The sequence below is a fragment of the Micrasema longulum genome, unplaced genomic scaffold (genome assembly GCF_059751315.1).
Source record: "Micrasema longulum isolate JH-2025_06_02 unplaced genomic scaffold, ASM5975131v1 h1tg001633l, whole genome shotgun sequence".
Classification (NCBI taxonomy): Eukaryota; Metazoa; Arthropoda; class Insecta; order Trichoptera; family Brachycentridae; genus Micrasema; species Micrasema longulum.
The window spans coordinates 363,941-373,589 of record NW_028278813.1 but is presented as its reverse complement, the minus strand read 5'-3'; the positions used below and the strand labels follow the sequence as shown (position 1 = coordinate 373,589).

The window sequence follows — 9,649 nt, the reverse complement described above, 5'->3', positions numbered from 1 at the left end:
TTCAATCACAACCATTCAGTTTCCGCCGTGTCTGTACTTAATCTTAAATGATCACTTAAACCAACCAATAGACTTTCAAATTTCCTTCTCAAAATAATTGCCTCTATTTATTTGAAGTAATTTATTTTGTATTCAGCTTTAAATTTGGTGGTTTTCATCAGATAAAATCAAAATGTGTAGTGAGTGATATTTCCATTAAAAAATTAAATGAAATATTTATGTTAATAAAATCGTTTTAACTGTATATAAATTATAATGACTTGACCCCGGTTGACTTTAAAAACGTATAATAATTTATTAAAATAAAGCAACCTTTCCTATGCGAACAATTGTGTGCATCTAGAATATTCTTTTGTTAATAAGGTATGTTTTTAAAATCACATAATCCAAATAGTACCTACCTTGTTTTTATTCAATTTTTAAATGCTGTACAAAATTTGTTTTCTGCTAAAAAAAATAGCATTTAGCTTTCACTGTAACAATTATTTTGATTTGTATTTTTATTTTTAAAATACATTGTGTACAAAATCCTTAATGAAAATAATGTTCATATAACTTTTTTTAACTAGCTTTAGAAGTTAAATTTTGGTTGTGGAATCTATAGCTATTGTTGTCTTTGGTAGCTCAAATTATCCTTAAGAATATTTATTTACAAAATATGTTTGTTGATTATTTGTATTTTAGACAAGTAAAGAAATCACAAATTCACATACACATCATTGTTACCCATTTGTAATCTAGATAAGAATTTAAATAGGGAATATTGTAACAATATGACCTAAATACTGGCTTTATAAAACTATATTAAAAATGACATATTATTAATTCAACGGATCAATTTTTTTAATAATGTCTGTGGGTGTGTCACCATCTAAATAATTCTGATATTTATGAAATGAAAAGAAATTATTTTACTTGTTAATAAGACACTCATTTTTGCAATGTAGGTGAATATCCTACAATAATAATATTGCACATCCGATAAAATAGACATATGATGCACTCAGGATGGGAAATACATCAATTTTATTGGTAAATAAGTACAGTCTTAGTCCGGTTAAATTCTATTTAATGTTTCTAATGCACTCTGGAATTAAGTTATTCCAATGTTTTAGTATTTATTTTCTCTAAAATTGAGTTTGATGCTTCCGATTCTTACACAATATTTTTGTTACCATTCTTGTTTTCCAATGTCTGTGCTTTATTTTTTCTCAAATTACTTTCAGTCTTCTTTCGGGGAAAACGTCCTTAGTTAAAAACTGTGTCTTGTTACTATTAATATGATGCGGTATCTCATAATGATAATAATGAAAGACAATTTATTGTCAACAATTTTTGACAAAAATCACCTCAAGCTAGCAGCTGATAATTTTATTTATCTAGTTCATAATACTTTCAATAGTTTTGAGTGTGTGAATGAATTTTAGTGTGATCAAAACACATTTCCGCGGACCGGATCAAAACATCCCATGGGTCGGTGGTTGCCTTCATGTGCTTTAAAGCAAAAGCGATGTGCCATATATTTAGATTTATCACAAAAAATGCTATTACATTTTACAAAAAAAATCTCGATTGTCATAAAAAAAATAATTAAAATATGGCACTGTTTGAGAATGGCCGCATCCAAATAAATGTAACGGTCTAATAAGCCATCAAGCCCTTAAATCTTAAAGCTAGAATTATGTCTATGTTTTTAGCTTATCGTCAGTGATACTGCAATAGATACTGCATCCGTAACTATTAATTTGATTTTTTTACAGGGAAACCTAAAACCTGTTCTCTTAATATATTACTTGTGATTTTAACCAACCAAAAATACCGCTTGAGTATTAGAAGTGTAGAAATTATTGAGTAACTACGTAAAAGTTTTACATTAGTAACTAATTAACTGAACTAACTACATAATAGAACTGACTGTGTAACTAAGTTGTTACTACTTATATGTTGTCCAGTGTTCACTTTACTTCCTAGTGGGAACTTGATTTCGTATGCTATTTCTGTGGTTGTCAGCGTATTGGTATCTGCACGTTTCAGCAATTCGTCAGCAGTAATTTGGGTGTTTTGACAATATATAAGGTAAGCGTGGGGGATATGACGCACAATTCGGGTTTTCGCAATATCTCAAACGCTAATACCTATTATGACATGATGATTGGTGTTTATGGTACCTAGGACTATTAGGTACACACAGCATAAATTGCAACTAAATCTTACAATGAGAAATACTAAAAATATATAAAATAAAATAAGTTAACTTTTGCGTCATATCCCCGACAGGGGGGGTAATATGACGCACCAGGTGTTGGGGATATGGTATATGGGAAATTACATGTAAACCAAAAATAAAAACTCAAATTTTTAAAAAATTAAAGCTTCAATTTTTAATAAAATTTTATTCATAATATACATACTACACAACTGACACGGTGTTGGGGAATTTTACTGCAAAATTGAAGTGTCCGCGACGAACATTAGGTTTCGGCATGATTTTCTTAATTTGTTCCATTTTGACAATGCTGATGTCTTCGGCTAATGGAAAGATGAATTGTACCTCCCCTTTTTTCATGAAGTTAACTTCTACGCCATCATTATTGATGCTAACGACTACACCCACATAATACAATGGTTTACTTTTTCCTGGAAACTCAACCAACACGTATTCGTCGACGTTAACAGTTTCTACACATTCGAGAAAATCTACCTCATCTAAGCTTTCATCCTTGGAAGATTTTTCATCCCACTCGCCTCCAGATGATGATGGTAATTCTTCTTCCAAAGGGATCTTCTTTTTTGCCGGCTTTCGAGGCTTGAATGTCTTCTGCTGCTTTGCAATTTTGATTGCTCGTTTGGCCTTTTTAGCTTCTATATTTTCAGGCGTTGTCAAAAGCTGAGCATGCTGTTTATTTTTCGCCACGGCAGGAGTAGCACTCTTTGGCACTGGTGACACGATTTCTAAGAGTTTTGTAGGAGTCACTTCTGTGGTTTTATTAGAGTGGGTTTCAGTGGGTTTTTTCTTTGGGGTGTGTGAACCCGAATTGGATGTGCTGGGTTGAGGACCCAAGTCAAAGCCATCACTTTCGTCGTCTTTTTGCATAGAGTTGGACTCCGGGGCTCCTTGTAAGTAGGCGTAATCGGGAATGGATGAGGGGGCGAATGGAAACACACCGCAGGCCCGGAAGCCTGCCGAACCCGTAGACATTGTTGCAGCTTGAGACCAGCCTTTTTGTAGAAGTTGGCCAAAGTGCCTGCGCTCTATCTTCTTTCCAGGATTTGCATTTCCCCATTCTATAGCAGCACTTCGATAATAGGCCTTCAATGGTTTGAAAAACGATCTATCAAGAGGCTGTAAGTAATGCGTCGTATGGCTGGGAAGGCAAAGAAAGTGGACGTCATTTTCCAACGCTTTCTCTAATATGTCAGGCGAGTTAGTGTGTGATCCGTGACCATCAAGTAGTAATAGGCATGGACCAGCTGTCTTCCTTGGGATAAAATGGTTTTCCAGCCAATTCTTGAACAGCTCTTCATTTATGTAGGCTGATTTTCCACCCATTACCACTTCCGATCCGTTAGGCATATTATCGAGCCACACTTGTTGCTTGTAAACGCCTTTGAAGACTACGTAAGGCGGTAAAAAGCTTCCCTCTGCATTACAACAGGCAACAACTGTGACTGTTTCACCTTGTTCTTTTGACTGCCGAACTTGAACTGATTTGCTGCCTTTGGCTGCTATGACTTCTTGCGGAGGGTTGTTCAGCTGTAGACCTGACTCATCTACATTGTAAATATTTGCTGGTTTGTTCAAGAGGTTCAATGAGTCTAACGTTGTTTTTAGCAAAGTGAAATAATTATTCACTTCTTCCTTTATCATGCCATCCGTGCGGGCCATAGACACTCCTTGTGCTTTTCGAATTGCCAATGATGGATTTCGTTTGAGAAATGCGTTAAACCATCCCCTTCCTGCCTTGCGTTTCTCTACGTTGAAATGTGCGCTGGAAGCTCGGCCCATTTGTCCAGCCAGGTTGAAAGCCATTCGGCAGAGTGAATCCCTTGTTGGGGCGTACCCGGCAGCCTGCAGTCTCTTGATATGAACCACTAATTTTTGTTCTGCGTCCAAGCCAAGGACAGGAGGTTGCCCGAGCTTGCCTTTATTGCTGTTCTTTGTTTTGAGACGGAATCGTAGGGTTTTTTCCGGTATCCCATGTTTTTTAGCTGCCCCCCTCACTGAAGAGCCGCCTGCTACATCCTTGAAAGCGGCATGAAGGTTATCTTCAGTCCAGCAGCCCCGTAGGTTCTTAGACTTGTAGCTAGGCATATCTAAAAACAAGTTAGTATTACCACAAATATTATGTGGGGGATATGACGAGCGTCATATCCCCCGCAACCACAATGCGTCATATCCCCAATTTGACGGCATTTTAAGTAAAAAATAGCAAATAGTAAGCGATGAGGGCTATGTAAATATACAAGTCATATTATTGATTTTAAAGACAGCGCGATAACGTAAAATATACGAAACCAATAAAAACATAGAAAGAAAACAAATTAACAAGCTTTAAAATTTATTCGATGAAATTTCACATGTTGTTACCTGCAAAACTGCGCACAAAACAGGCCCTCTTTCCACGACGGTTCACTGCACACTAACTTAGACACGCTTCATCTGGTGGCAATGGTCGGTACTATCATTCCCCAATACCTTTCCGTCACTAGTAGGCCGAGTTTGCGAGATCTCGAAAACGCGTCATATCCCCGACCGCGTTATATCCCCCGCGCTTACCTTAGTTTGCATACAGCAAAAGCATGATCCTGCTCTGTCCTCAAGACGACAGTAGGTCTTATGACAGTAGGCATTGATTTCCGAGTAACTCTTACAGAACAATGATTATATCAATAATTTAAAACTAACAGCTCTTAGTCCCTATAATGAATTTATGCACTAAAAACATTTTTGTTAAAAAATGAAGTTACGCTATGTTGCAGTGTCACCGACGATATGACTGTTTTTATTATAATTTGCTTCACATACTCAATTCAAAATCAATTTTTTTATGACTATTTTTACCGGAAGTGCGATATGTAGTTTGCAAATTACACATTCACAAATACATACATAAATCATATGATTTTTACCCCTGGATAGTGGTCTGATAAAGACAACAGATTTATAAGATGTATATATAACAGTTTGCAAACTTCTTCAACTGCAGTGGAAATAGTTTAAAATTAAAAATCAGCCAATAACTCAACGCCTGCAAATGACATCTTATCGTGACACTAAAAATTATGCCATTGACTCTGAGTGTCATATTATGTTAGTGTATCTGTTGCATTTTATGCAAAATATGGATGATTTTACCTTTTGACATCTGTCTATAATTCGTTTGATTTCATTGAATTTTCAATTAAGCATAAACACAATGTTTAAATTTCTTATTAAGCTCAAGTCAATTTTATTATATCAAATCTTTCTTTGCATGTACGATTATTTTTATTAGATTTTTTTTAAATATCCCTTTCATGTTCACTTCAAACTTAGTTCTTATGATTTACCCAAATATTGAACAGTGGCCATTTGCATTTGCTCACAAATAACCTTGTAAGAATATCTGCTCGGAGTCTGCAATTCAACTACCACAAAACCACCACCGATACAAATCGAGGAAAAATTCTATGAAGGATATTTGAAATTATTGACTGACTAAAAAAATATGTATGAGCCTTCAAAATTATTTGCTTTATTTATCTTTTAAAATAAAAAAGTATTTGCTCGTTTACCGTATCATTTTAAACTATTTCCACTGCACGCTGTGTCTAATTAAAATGTTTAGATCGCATGATGTGGTATTTATACCAAAACTGTTCAAAAATATCTAATAATGGTTTTTCTCTCTGTCTAATTAAAATAATTCTGTTTCTTGATGAAGATAAGTTGTAACATTAATCAGTCTTTAATTATTTTTAATGCAACAAATTTGAAAATGCATCCAAAATTATATACATATATTTGTTTGCTGTGTGTGATGTTCCATGTAAATGAGGAAGTTCAGCCCTACGGGAAATTGGATATAAAAAATGTTTCTTATGCATGGTAAAAATTAGAGCATTAAAGTGTATCTTAAAAAATGTATGAAAAAAAAAAAGTAAAAGTTATTTTAATAAAAACAAACTACTTTAAATGACGTCACTAGTTCTTATGAATCAACCAATGATAAGAGATTTGTGATAAATTTCTGGTTTACGGTAAGTCAACTGACCGAGAAGAAGGGGAAGATAACTTGAGACGTCACGCCGGAGTAATCTCATAAATACAAAATTTAAAAAAATCGTAGTGCTGATAATAGGATACATAAAAAATATTAAATAGGATATTAACAAATAAAAAAAAATTATAAAGCCACCGAACTTCCTCATTATCAACAAATTTTTGTATATTTTAAAAATAAATATTTGCATTATGAACAATTCAGGCTGAACTTGGCAAAAAAGAGTCAGGCTTCTGTGTTTGGCAAGTGTACAAAATAAAATATATATAATATTGTTAAAAAATAAATGCTTTTAAAAATGCATTCAAATTCATGTATGTAGTCAAAGTTAAGTTTCAAAATCAGTCTACAAATAGCACCCGCAGACATCATTTGTCATCCTACTTTTGGCTATTGGATGCGGAATATAAGCTTTACTACTTAACCAATAAAATAAATACCATATCGTCTTGATTTAAATTTCGTTGATTTCTTCATTTTTTTAGTATTAAGGAATAATTTTGGTGTATGTAATTTCTTGATTCACTGCCCTTAATTAATTTTATCCTACGTATTTTATTATAGTTATTGGTATAAAAATGTTGACCTGGTCACAAGGTTGTCACCTCGTAGAGGTCGGAAAATTAAACTAAACTCATTCTCTTATGGATAAATAGAATAACTAAATTAATGTAGACAAACTTGAGATACTAGCTAAAATGGTCACTATTCTTCATAAATCTTATATTATCTAATAGTTTATTGAATACTTCTTAAATGAATTTAGATTATTTGCTGCGTTTCAAAAACTTCTAAATTATTTTATGTTTATTTTAACTTATTTAGTTTTTCTCGTTGATTTCATATCGTCCTTTGATCTCAGCTTTCAATAATTGTTAAAGAAAAAACCACCTTCGTAGTGTAAAAACATATTTTTAATCTGCTCTAGTTTAATAGTAATATTTGAATTCTAACACAATTTTAGACTAAAGGGTTGTTCCTGACATAAATGTGATATTTGTTATTTTATGTTTTGAGCTACATGAAAAGCCACATAAAAAGTTCATAATTACATATATGCTTCCGCTTTTGGTTGTAATAATAATGATTGTTTTGAATTTAAATATTTATAATAGAATGCTGAAATGATAGCCACATGGTCATATTTTGCACATAAAAGTCTAATTAGTGTTTTAAATTCCAAATAATATTGTTTTTCAATATTACTTAATTTTATGATTAAAATTTAAATGAATACATAGTTAATTTAATTGTATTTAACTCGCAACACCAAAATTCAAAACACATTATTGTCCACAAAAATTATACTGATGTGAATTAAAACATGTAATTTTTATTTTTTCCTATATGAAAAGTAAAGAAATACATTATTTTGAAAGCTTTGTCAAATGTTTACCTCTCGTAAAAATGATCTAAAATATACTATTTTCATACTCTAGCGTAAATATATAATTGGAATTGATGAATAGTTTATAACACCATTGATATTACATGTAAAAAAATCAATTAAATTAATTGTAAATTCTTCCATCCTTCTCATGGGACTGCTTATATATTGTTAGTCGCATATTTTTTTCTCTCGTCTCTAACTTATATTGTTAACAAACTCAGCACATAACTAGCGTAAATGGAATTCCCATTTCCCTCATGGCATATGAAATGTTTTATTTGATTTTAAAATTTTGTTGATAATTTTATTTTTCAGTAGATGGTCTCATAACGCATCAGGTTCTCTCGATGCCTATTTTTATTTAGAAATTGGATTTAAAAATGTGCTCACAGTCCTCGTGCACACAATGACAACGAAGTAGTTAGTATTTATAGACCTTTGTTGTTTTGTGATAATTGACTGCTACAATTTACTGAATCTAATTTGCTCATGAAAATAGTTTATATTAAGCTACCCTGGGCTGGTATTCCAAATGGTCTCGTGGCCGTATTATCTCTTGTATTTACATACGAAATACACGAGGAAATCTGTTTTCTCGTGCCCGAGAGTGGTTCAGAATAGCACCCCTGGTCTCATATTTGAATCGAAAGACCGATGCCTGTGTCTTTATTATTTACATTAAATCAATTGCATCAGTAGAATGCTACATTTTTATTCGAATTTATGGTACGAGGCGATTATTTGAAAAAAGAAATGTGATGGTAGAATATTTTTTTTTTATCACTTTTTTACTTCACTGCACCGCACCTTACATTGCGTAGATTGCATTGTTACACTAATTATTATATATGCCAATCATGTTTGAAATTCAAACCCAGAATACAATTACATGTACCAGTTTTGTAGCAAACACTCCTGTATTTCCATATAATGTGTGTGTCCAAAAAGAAATAAAAATAGATTAATTTGTAGCAGTCAATTTGTTATAAACCACGATGGTATCCGTAATACATTTTGTTTAGGGTCGTTGCGTCGTTTGAAGTTTTATTTTAATGGACAATAAACTTTATAGGATTTTCATGAAAGTCATAACTAGATAGACTAATAATTAAACCTCTGTTAGAACAAGATTTAATTCATAAATATACAGAAATATTATTTCTGAATTAGCGGAACACGTTAGCACGCTAGATTTATAAGCATAAGTCAATAATGCTTGGAAAGCTAAACTTCTGAATTGCCTTTTTATTGTAAGTAAACCTAGTGAATGCAAAATTTTATTCCAAATGTAAAGATAATATTACTTAGTAATCCTCATTTCTGAAGTGCTATAATTTATTATTAGTCTCCGATTGGAGGAAGAAGATTGTGATTTTTGGGTAATTAAGGGCGGACCACAATGGATTAAAATTTGAAGTAATTAATATACACCGCATTATATGCGTTTTGACCGATTAAAAGATATGAAGCTTAAATGTTATTTATATGTATGTTGATATTTATGCATGTTTCAATATTATAAACTAATAATTATTGTGCTTTTGACAGTTTTTACACATTTATTTATTAAATCCTTGTTATTTCCACCCGACAAGCTTGTGATTTCCTTTGTAAATGTTGAATCGGTGAAGGGATGATTCCAAAAGAAATGTGAAAACTCGATTTGTATCAAAAATAAAACTACTGAAAAAAGCAATAAGTTCTTTTATTTCTATTCTTTCATTCGGATTCATTTCAGAAATTAAATGTTATCTTTAAAAATGCTCACCTTTGATTAGACAGATTGATATTTGTTTAAAAGTTGTCAAGTGGTATCTCAAATGCATAGAATTATAATAGTCCAGATACCGCGTATGCACATCAAACTGAAGCCGACAAAACTACCCATTAATTACTCTGTAGACGTCACTTAGTACACAACTGCCAATTTAATCGCAACTACGCCATGTTGTGTTGTTTTTAACTGTCAAAATACTCCTGGGATTAAAAGGGAATA

At 32.5% G+C, this 9,649-nt stretch overlaps 1 long non-coding RNA gene across 1 annotated transcript; it reads left to right on the top strand.

The window, feature by feature from the left end:
- The first annotated feature begins 530 nt into the window (after positions 1 to 530).
- Positions 531 to 9,349, top strand: LOC148274518 (uncharacterized). Its single transcript, XR_015824285.1, has 2 exons — positions 531 to 2,076; positions 4,783 to 9,349. It is a non-coding gene; the product is annotated as an uncharacterized LOC148274518 (long non-coding RNA).
- Positions 9,350 to 9,649: the final 300 nt, after the last annotated feature.